We start from the raw sequence: 11800 nt of genomic DNA on the forward strand, positions 1-11800 counted from the left end.
GTGTCTCACAGTCTCTGGAATGGTTTCCCATCTGGCTCGTGGTCTCACAGTCTCTGGAATAGTTCCCCATCTGGCTCGTGTCTCACAGTCTCTGGAATGGTTCCCCATCTGGCTCGTGTCTCACAGTCTCTGGAATAGTTCTCCATCTGGCTCGTGTCTCACAGTCTCTGGAATGGGTCCCCATCTGGCTCGTGTCTCAGAGTCTCAGGAATAGTTCCCCTTCTGGCTCGTGTCTCAGGAATAGTCCCCCATCTGGCTCGTGTCTCAGGAATGGTTCCCCATCTGGCTCGTGTCTCAGAGACTCTGGAATAGTTTACCATCTGGCTCGTGTCTCAGGAATAGTTCCCCATCTGGCTCGTGTCTCAGAGACTCTGGAATAGTTCACCATCTGGCTCGTGTCTCGGGAATAGGTCCCCATCTGGCTCGTGTCTCAGAGTCTCTGGAATGGTTCGCCATCTGGCTCGTGTCTCAGAAATAGTTCCCCATCTGGCTCGTGTCTCAGGAATAGTTCCCCACCTGGCTCGTGTCTCAGAAATAGTTCCCCATCTGGCTCGTGTCTCAGGAATATTTCCCCATCTGGCTCGTGTCTCAGTCTCAGGAATAGTTTCCCATCTGGCTCGTGTCTCAGGAATAGTTCCCCATCTGGCTCGTGTCTCAGTCTCAGGAATAGTTTCCCATCTGGCTCGTGTCTCAGGAATAGTTCCCCCTCTGGCTCGTGTCTCAGAGTCTCAGGAATAGTTTCCCATATGGCTCGTGTCTCAGAAATAGTTCCCCATATGGTTTGTGTCTCAGGAATAGTTCCCCCTCTGATCACTAGGACTAGGATATAGCGTTCCAGGTCTGAAATAGTTCCCCCTCTAGCTCGTGTCGCAGTCTCTCCTTCAATTACAATGTTCCTGAGCCCTGCGTCCAGAGAACTGGGCCCAAGTCGAATTGAGACTTGGGATTGAAGTGGGAATTTCCTTGGCAGGGATATTCTTGGCTGACATTGGAATGGGGACCGCAGTGGCACGGGCCGCCTGGATGTGTTCCCAACTGCTCCATTTCCTGTATGTACGGCAGGACAGACGGACGGCTTCATAACAGCCCAGCCACACCGCTGTATCCTACCAACACACACAGGCCAAAATGTTTTTAAGTCAGGGCATTAAACGTTTCCAAGGTGTGTAGGAGAGTCAAAGTAAGATCCACAACTTACAAAGAATATACCTGACCCATTAACTATTACCATAGATCATGTATAACTTTGTACAGTGTGTGTGTGTGTGTTCCCAGTGAATACAGTGTAATGTGTGTAGTTTAGGTTGGTTTCCTCCTCTTGTCCCAAATCCTCAGAGGTGAGAGGCTGCAGTAAGCTTCCTGTTGCTTTTGGAGTAACCACAGTTACAGTCACTATCAGCTGGGACATTTAAGAGCTTGATTGTGGTGTCTCCTCTTTTCTGTCTGTCTGCCTGTAGGTCTGCCTGTTTGTCTGTCTGTCTGTAGAGGCATGCTGGGTGACATTCCTTTCACTCCTTCCTTTCCTCCTCCCTATCCACTGTTCTTAACCTCTTCCTTTCACTCCTTATCCACTGTTCTTAACCTCTTCCTTTCACTCCTTATCCACTGTTCTTAACCTATTCCTTTCACTCCTTATCCACTGTTCTTAACCTCTTCCTTTCACTCCTTATCTACTGTTCTTAACCTCTCCCTTTCACTCATTATCTACTGTTCTTAACCTCTCCCTTTCACTCCTTATCCACTGTTCTTAACCTCTCCCTTTCACTCCTTATCTACTGTTCTTAACCTCTTCCTTTCACTCCTTATCCACTGTTCTTAACCTCTCCCTTTCACTCATTATCTACTGTTCTTAACCTCTCCCTTTCACTCCTTATCCACTGTTCTTAACCTCTCCCTTTCACTCCTTATCTACTGTTCTTAACCTCTTCCTTTCACTCCTTATCCACTGTTCTTAACCTCTCCCTTTCACTCCTTATCCACTGTTCTTAACCTCTTCCTTTCACTCCTTATCTAGTGTTCTTAACCTCTTCCTTTCACTCCTTATCCACTGTTCTTAACCTCTCCCTTTCACTCCTTATCTACTGTTCTTAACCTCCTCCTTTCACTCCTTATCTACTGTTCTTAACCTCTTCCTTTCACTCCTTATCCACTGTTCTTAACCTCTTCCTTTCACTCCTTATCCACTGTTCTTAACCTCTCCCTTTCACTCCTTATCTACTGTTCTTAACCTCCTCCTTTCACTCCTTATCTACTGTTCTTAACCTCTTCCTTTCACTCCTTATCCACTGTTCTTAACCTCTCCCTTTCACTCCTTATCTACTGTTCTTAACCTCTCCCTTTCACTCCTTATCTACTGTTCTTAACCTCTTCCTTTCACTCCTTATCCACTGTTCTTAACCTCTCCCTTTCACTCCTTATCTACTGTTCTTAACCTCTTCCTTTCACTCCTTATCTACTGTTCTTAACCTCTTCCTTTCACTCCTTATCCACTGTTCTTAACCTCTCCCTTTCACTCCTTATCTACTGTTCTTAACCTCTTCCTTTCACTCCTTATCTACTGTTCTTAACCTCTTCCTTTCACTCCTTATCTACGGTTTTTAACCTCTTCCTTTCACTCCTTATCTGTTCTTAACCTCTTCCTTTCACTCCTTATCTACTGTTCTTAACCTCTTCCTTTCACTCCTTATCCACTGTTCTTAACCTCTCCCTTTCACTCCTTATCTACTGTTCTTAACCTCTTCCTTTCACTCCTTATCTACTGTTCTTAACCTCTTCCTTTCACTCCTTATCTACTGTTCTTAACCTCTCCCTTTCACTCCTTATCTACTGTTCTTAACCTCTTCCTTTCACTCCTTATCCACTGTTCTTAACCTCTCCCTTTCACTCCTTATCTACTGTTCTTAACCTCTTCCTTTCACTCCTTATCTACTGTTCTTAACCTCTTCCTTTCACTCCTTATCCACTGTTCTTAACCTCTCCCTTTCACTCCTTATCTACTGTTCTTAACCTCTTCCTTTCACTCCTTATCTACTGTTCTTAACCTCTTCCTTTCACTCCTTATCTACGGTTCTTAACCTCTTCCTTTCACTCCTTATCTGTTCTTAACCTCTTCCTTTCACTCCTTATCTACTGTTCTTAACCTCCTCCTTTCACTCCTTATCTACTGTTCTTAACCTCTTCCTTTCACTCCTTATCCACTGTTCTTAACCTCTCCCTTTCACTCCTTATCTACTGTTCTTAACCTCTTCCTTTCACTCCTTATCCACTGTTCTTAACCTCTCCCTTTCACTCCTTATCCACTGTTCTTAACCTCTTCCTTTCACTCCTTATCTACTGTTCTTAACCTCTTCCTTTCACTCCTTATCCACTGTTCTTAACCTCTTCCTTTCACTCCTTATCCACTGTTCTTAACCTCTTCCTTTCACTCCTTATCTACTGTTCTTAACCTCTTCCTTTCACTCCTTATCTACTGTTCTTAACCTCTTCCTTTCACTCCTTATCTACTGTTCTTAACCCTTTCTTTCACTTTATTTCCATTGTTCGGGACCTCTTCCTTTCATTTTCCAGTGTTCTTAACCTCCTTTCACTCCTTATCTACTGTTCTTAACCTTTCCTTTCACTATCTACTGTTCTTAACCCTTCCTTTCACTTTATCCACTGTCGACTTTTCTTACTTTATTTCCATTGTTCTAGCCGACCTTTTTTTTTCATTTATTCATTGTTTCTAATCCTTCTTCTTACTTTATTTTCCATTGTTCTAACCGTCTTACTTTATTATCCATTGTTTTGACCTTCTTTTACTTTATTTCATTGTTTTGACCTTTTTCTTACTTATCTACTGTTCTAACCTCTTCCTTTCCTACTTTATCATTGTTTAACCTCTCCTTCACTCCTATATCTATTGTTTCTTAACCTTCTCCCTTTCACTCCTTATCCACTGTTCTAACCTCTTCCTTTCACTTTATTTTCCACTGTTCTTAACCTCTCCCTTTCACTCCTTATCTACTGTTCTTAACCTCTTCCTTTCACTCCTTATCTACTGTTCTTAACCTCTTCCTTTCACTCCTTATCCACTGTTCTTAACCTCTTCCTTTCACTCCTTATCCACTGTTCTTAACCTCTTCCTTTCACTCCTTATCTACTGTTCTTAACCTCTCCCTTTCACTCCTTATCTACTGTTCTTAACCTCTTCCTTTCACTCCTTATCCACTGTTCTTAACCTCTTCCTTTCACTCCTTATCCACTGTTCTTAACCTCTTCCTTTCACTCCTTATCTACTGTTCTTAACCTCTCCCTTTCACTCCTTATCTACTGTTCTTAACCTCTTCCTTTCACTCCTTATCCACTGTTCTTAACCTCTTCCTTTCACTCCTTATCCACTGTTCTTAACCTCTCCTTTCACTCCTTATCTACTGTTCTTAACCTCTTCCTTTCACTCCTTATCTACTGTTCTTAACCTCTTCCTTTCACTCCTTATTCATTGTTTTAATTTTTTCTTTTACTTCTTTATTTATTGAGCCTTGACCTTTTCTTACTCTATTTCATTGTTTTAACTTTCTTCCTTTCTACTTATTCATTGTTTCTAACTTTTCTTTTACTTTATCCACTGTTCTTAACCTCTTCCTTTCACTCCTTATCCACTGTTCTTAACCTCTTCCTTTCACTCCTTATCCACTGTTCTTAACCTCTTCCTTTCCTCCTTATCTATTGTTCTTAACCTCTCCTTTCACTTTTATCTACTGTTCTTAACCTCTTCCTTTCACTCCTTATCTACTGTTCTTAACCTCTTCCTTTTCTCCTCCTTATCCACTGTTCTTAACCTCTCCCTTTCACTCCTTCTTCTGTTCTTAACCTCTTCCTTTCCTCCTTATCCACTGTTCTTAACCTCTTCCTTTCACTCCTTATCTACTGTTTCTTAACCTCTTCCTTTCACTCATATCTACTGTTCTTAACCCTCTCCCTTTCACTCCTTATCTACTGTTCTTAACCTCTTCCTTTCCTCCTTATCCACTGTTTCTTAACCTCTTCCTTTCCTCCTTATCCTGTTCTTAACCTCTTCCTTTCACTCCTTATCTACTATTTCTTAACCTCTTCCTTTCACTCCTTATCCTACTGTTGTAACCTGGGTCAGTCACTCCTTATCTACTGTTCTTAACCTCTCCTTTCCTCCTTATCCACTGTTCTTAACCTCTCCTTTCCTCCTTATCTACTGTTCTTAACCCTCTTCCTTTCACTCCTTATCCACTGTTCTTAACCTCTTCCTTTCCTCCTTACATCTGCTGTTCTTAACCTCTTCCTTTCACTCCTTATCTACTGTTCTTAACCTCTTCCTTTCACTCCTTATCCACTGTTCTTAACCTCTCCCTTTCACTCCTTATCTACTGTTCTTAACCTCTTCCTTTCACTCCTTATCCACTGTTCTTAACCTCTTCCTTTCACTCCTTATCTACTGTTCTTAACCTCTTCCTTTCACTCCTTATCCACTGTTCTTAACCTCTTCCTTTCACTCCTTATCTACTGTTCTTAACCTCTTCCTTTCACTCCTTATCCACTGTTCTTAACCTCTTCCTTTCACTCCTTATCCACTGTTCTTAACCTCTTCCTTTCACTCCTTATCTACTGTTCTTAACCTCTTCCTTATCTACTGTTCTTAACCTCTTCCTTTCACTCCTTATCTAGTGTTCTTAACCTCTCCCTTTCACTCCTTATCTACTGTTCTTAACCTCTTCCTTTCACTCCTTATCTACTGTTCTTAACCTCTTCCTTTCACTCCTTATCCACTGTTCTTAACCTCTTCCTTTCACTCCTTATCTACTGTTCTTAACCTCTTCCTTTCACTCCTTATCTACTGTTCTTAACCTCTCCCTTTCACTCCTTATCTACTGTTCTTAACCTCTTCCTTTCACTCCTTATCCACTGTTCTTAACCTCTTCCTTTCACTCCTTATCCACTGTTCTTAACCTCTTCCTTTCACTCCTTATCCACTGTTCTTAACCTCTCCCTTTCACTCCTTATCTTTTGTTCTTAACCTCTTCCTTTCACTCATATCTACTGTTCTTAACCTCTTCCTTTCACTCATATCTACTGTTCTTAACCTCTCCTTTTCCTCCTTATCCACTCCCACTTCTTTTCCCTCCTCCTTGAGACAAGACATTCACTCAAAGTACAAACCAATAAGGGGGATACACTCCCAAATAGACAACCCTCGTCTATATCCAGGCCGTGCCATCTCTACCAGAAGGTATTGGGGTGAACCCCTCTCATTTAGAACCCAGAGTTTCCCTGGTCAGGTCACAAAGCCTTACATTACATAACCAGGCCACTAGGAAGGAAGGAAGAAAGGAAGAAGGGAAAGAAAGGAAGAAAGGAAGAAAGGAAGAAAGGAAGGAAGGAAGGAAGGAAGGACAGCGAGGAGTGAGTTATGAAAAGACCCCTCTCCCCTCCTCAGCTACAGTGGGATGGCGCCTATTTATTTAACCAAGCAGAATTTGGCCCTTTACAATGGAACTTTCTGCCAAGAATTTGGCCTGCATGATAACATGACTCTCCTCCTCTTGGAGAAAGCTTCAGGAGCATCAGTGTGTGTGTCCATAGTACATGTGTGTGTGTGTCCATAGTACGTGTGTGTGTGTGTCCATAATACATGCGTGTGTGTGTTTGTCCATAGTGCACGTGTCTGTGTGTCAGAGGTGTGTGTCAGCAGGGTTAACGCTTTGATGACAGTATGTCCTCCTCCGGGGACATCACAAACACTTTAATCACTGCTGGGCCGTTTTCCTTTTGTGGCAATGACAGAATATAGTTTTAAGAGAAATGAAATGCATGTCTAAATTACTGGCTGGCTACAGTCTGTGGCCAGTTAAATGACATCCATAAAATGGATTCACAGTTCTGCACAGGGCAATCCATGGTTTGCCAAAACACACACAGACAAATACAGTAGATATTACAGATAGACCTGACACACCCAGTAAGCAAGGCATTACAATGATGGAACAATTATGTCATAATTAGTAGGTCACACCTGTGGATAGTGTCGAGACCAACCGTCAGTTCATTCCACCTTTATTTAACCAGGTAGGCCAGTTGAGAGCAAGTTCTCATTTAAAACTGCAACCTGGCCAAGATAAAGCAAAGCAGTGTGACACAAACAACAACACAGAGTTACACATGGAGTAAACAACAACAGAGTTACACATGGAATAAACAACAACAACAGAGTTACACATGGAATAAACAACAACAACAGAGTTACACATGGAATAAACAACAACACAGAGTTACACATGGAGTAAACAACAACAACATAGTTACACATGGAATAAACAACAACAGAGTTACACATGGAATAAACAACAACAACAGAGTTACACATGGAATAAACAACAACAGAGTTACACATGGAGTAAACAACAACAACACAGAGTTACACATGGAATAAACAACAACAACAACAGAGTTACACATGGAGTAAACAACAACACAGAGTTACACATGGAATAAACAACAACACAGAGTTACACATGGAATAAACAACAACACAGAGTTACACATGGAATAAACAACAACAACACAGAGTTACACATGGAGTAAACAACAACAACAGAGTTACACATGGAGTAAACAACAACAGAGTTACACATGGAATAAACAAAACATGGAATAAAAACACAGAGTTACATGGAATAAACAACAACACAGAGTTACACATGGAATAAACAACAACACAGAGTTACACATGGAATAAACAACAACACAGAGTTACACATGGAATAAACAACAACAACAGAGTTACACATGGAATAAACAACAACACAGAGTTACACATGGAATAAACAACAACACAGAGTTACATAAACAACAACACAGGAATAAACAACAACACAGAGTTACACATGGAATAAACAACAACACAGAGTTACACATGGAATAAACAACAACACAGAGTTACACATGGTAAAAACAACAACACAGAGTTACACATGGAATAAACAACAACACAGAGTTACACATGGAGTAAACAACAACACAGAGTTACACATGGAGTAAACAACAACACAGAGTTACACAGTAAACAACAACACAGAGTTACAGTAAACAACAACACAGAGTTACACATGGGATAAACAACAACACAGAGTTACACATGGAGTAAACAACAACACAGGTTACACATGGAATAAACAACAACAGGTTACACATGGAAGTTACAGAGTTACACATGGAATAAACAACAACAGAGTTACACATGGAATAAACAACAACACAGAGTTACACATGGAGTAAACAACAACACAGAGTTACACATGGAGTAAACAACAACACAGAGTTACACATGGAATAAACAACAACACAGGAATAAACAACAACAACAGAGTTACACATGGAATAAACAACAAACAGAGTTACACATGGAGTAAACAACAAACAGAGTTACACATGGAATAAACAACAACACAGAGTTACACATGGAATAAACAACAACACAGAGTTACACATGGAGTAAACAACAACAACAGAGTTACACATGGAGTAAACAACAACACAGAGTTACACATGGAATAAACAACAACACAGAGTTACACATGGAATAAAAACAACACAGAGTTACATGGAGTAAACAACAACACAGAGTTACACATGGAATAAACAACAACACAGAGTTACACATGGAGTAAACAACAACCTGAGGGAGTTACACATGGAATAAACATCAACACAGAGTTACACATGGAATAAACAACAACACAGAGTTACACATGGAATAAACAACAACACAGAGTTACACATGGAATAAACAAAACAGAGTTACACATGGAGTAAACAACAACGCAGAGTTACACATGGAATAAACAACAACACAGAGTTACACATGGAATAAACAACAACACAGAGTTACACATGGAATAAACAACAAACAGAGTTACACATGGGATAAACAACAACAACAGAGTTACACATGGAATAAACAACAACACAGAGTTACACATGGATAAACAACAACACAGAGTTACACATGGAAGTTACACAAGTAAACAACAACACAGAGTTACACATGGAATAAACAACAACAAACATGGGATAAACAACAACACAGAGTTACACATGGAGTAAACAACAACACAGAGTTACACATGGAATAAACAACAACACAGAGTTACACATGGAGTAAACAACAACACAGAGTTACACATGGAGTAAAAAGTAAACAGAGTTACACATGGAATAAACAACAACACAGAGTTACACATGGAATAAACAACAACATGGAATAAACATCAACACAGAGTTACACATGGAGTAAACAACAACACAAGTTACACATGGAATAAACAACAACACAGAGTTACACATGGAATAAACAACAACACAGAGTTACACATGGAGTAAACAACAACACAGAGTTACACATGGTAATACAACAACACAGAGTTACACATGGAGTAAACAACAACACAGAGTTACACATGGAATAAACAACAACACAGAGTTACACATGGAGTAAACAACAACACAGAGTTACACATGGAATAAACAACAACAGAGTTACACATGGATAAACAACAACACAGAGTTACACATGGAGTAAACAACAACACAGAGTTACACACAGAGTTACACATGGAACAACAACACAGAGTTACACATGGAGTAAACAACAACACAGAGTTACACATGGAATAAACAACAACACAGAGTTACACATGGAATAAACAACAACACAGAGTTACACATGGAGTAAACAACAACACAGAGTTACACATGGAATAAACAACAACACAGAGTTACACATGGAATAAACAACAACACAGAGTTACACATGGAATAAACAACAACACAGAGTTACACATGGAAACAACAACAACAGGAGTTACACATGGAGTAAACAACAACACAACAACACAGAGTTACACATGGGTAAACAAGCCTTAAACAGAGTTACACATGGAATAAACAACAACACAGAGTTACACATGGAATAAACAACAACACAGAGTTACACATGGAGTAAACAACAACACAGAGTTACACATGGAATAAACAACAACACAGAGTTACACATGGAGTAAACAACAACACAGAGTTACACATGGAATAAACAACAACACAGAGTTACACATGGAATAAACAACAACACAGAGTTACACATGGAGTAAACAACAACACAGAGTTACACATGGAATAAACAACAACAACAGAGTTACACATGGAATAAACAACAACACAGAGTTACACATGGAGTAAACAACAACAACAACACAGAGTTACACATGTAAACAACAAAGTAAACAACAACACAGAGTTACACATGGAATAAACAACAACACACAGTAAACAACAACACAGAGTTACACATGGAATAAACAACAACACAGAGTTACACATGGAATAAACAACAACACAGAGTTGCACATGGAATAAACAACAACACAGAGTTACATGGAGTAAACAAACAACAACAGAGTTACACATGGAGTAAACAACAACACAGAGTTACACATGGAGTAAACAACAACACAGAGTTACACATGGAATAAACAACAACACAGAGTTACACATGGAATAAACAAAAACACAGAGTTACATGGAATAAACAACACACAGAGTTACACATGGAATAGTTAACATGGGATAAACAACAAACAGAGTTACACATGGAGTAAACAAAAACAGAGTTACACATGGAATAAACAACAACACAGAGTTACACATGGAATAGCAACAACAACAGAGTTACACATGGAATAAACAACAACACAGAGTTACACATGGAGTAAACAACAACACAGAGTTACACATGGAATAAACAACAAACAGAGTTACACATGGAATAAACAACAACACAGAGTTACACATGGAATAAACATCAACACAGAGTTACACATGGAGTAAACAACAACAACAGAGTTACACATGGAATAAACAACAACAACAGAGTTACACATGGAATAAACAACTTGTACAGGATTACACATGGAGTAAACAACAACACAGAGTTACACATGGAGTAAACAACAACACAATAAACAACAACACAGAGTTACACATGGAATAAACAAAACAACACAGAGTTACACATGGATAAACAAAACAGAGTTACACATGGAATAAACAACAACACAGAGTTACACATGGAGTAAACAACAACACAGAGTTACACATGAATAAAACACAGAGTTACACATGGAATAAACAACAACAACAGAGTTACACATGGAATGGAATAAACAACAACACAGAGTTACACATGGAGTAAACAACAACACAGAGTTACACATGGAATAAACAACAACACAGAGTTACACATGGAATAAACAACAACACAGAGTTACATGGGATAAACAACAACAACAGAGTTACACATGGGATACAACAGTTACACATGGAATAAACAACAACACAGAGTTACACATGGGATAAACAACAACACAGAGTTACATGGGATGGAGGTACACACATGGGTAAACAACAACACAGAGTTACACATGGAATAAACAACAACACAGAGTTACACATGGGATGGAATAAACAACAACACAGAGTTACACATGGAATAAACAACACAGAGTTACACATAAACAACAACACAGAGTTACACATGGTAAACAACAACACAGAGTTACACATGGAGTAAACAACAACACAGAGTTACACATGGAATAAACAACAACACAGAGTTACACATGGAGTAAACAACAACAGAGTTACACATGGAATAAACATCAACACAGAGTTACACATGGAATAAACAACAACAGAGTTACACATGGAGTAAACAACAAACCAGAGTTACACATGG

General features: G+C 39.6%; 1 long non-coding RNA gene across 30 annotated transcripts; it reads right to left on the bottom strand.

The window, feature by feature from the left end:
- Window positions 1–530: 530 nt before the first annotated feature.
- On the bottom strand, window positions 531–6002 carry LOC127918064 (uncharacterized). Of its 30 annotated transcripts, none has more exons than XR_008098662.1 (7): window positions 5724–6002; window positions 5325–5630; window positions 4017–4356; window positions 2634–3480; window positions 2365–2534; window positions 2127–2160; window positions 1782–1820 (listed from the first exon to the last, which is right to left on the bottom strand). It is a non-coding gene; the product is annotated as an uncharacterized LOC127918064 (long non-coding RNA). The 30 variants fall into 30 exon arrangements; XR_008098667.1 differs by having other exon boundaries at window positions 1783–1820; window positions 2467–2534; XR_008098663.1 differs by lacking the exon at window positions 1782–1820 and adding an exon at window positions 1918–1956.
- Between the last annotated feature and the right edge of the window lie 5798 nt (window positions 6003–11800).

This window comes from Oncorhynchus keta, unplaced genomic scaffold (assembly GCF_023373465.1).
Source record: "Oncorhynchus keta strain PuntledgeMale-10-30-2019 unplaced genomic scaffold, Oket_V2 Un_contig_12994_pilon_pilon, whole genome shotgun sequence".
NCBI classification, from domain to species: domain Eukaryota; kingdom Metazoa; phylum Chordata; class Actinopteri; order Salmoniformes; family Salmonidae; genus Oncorhynchus; species Oncorhynchus keta.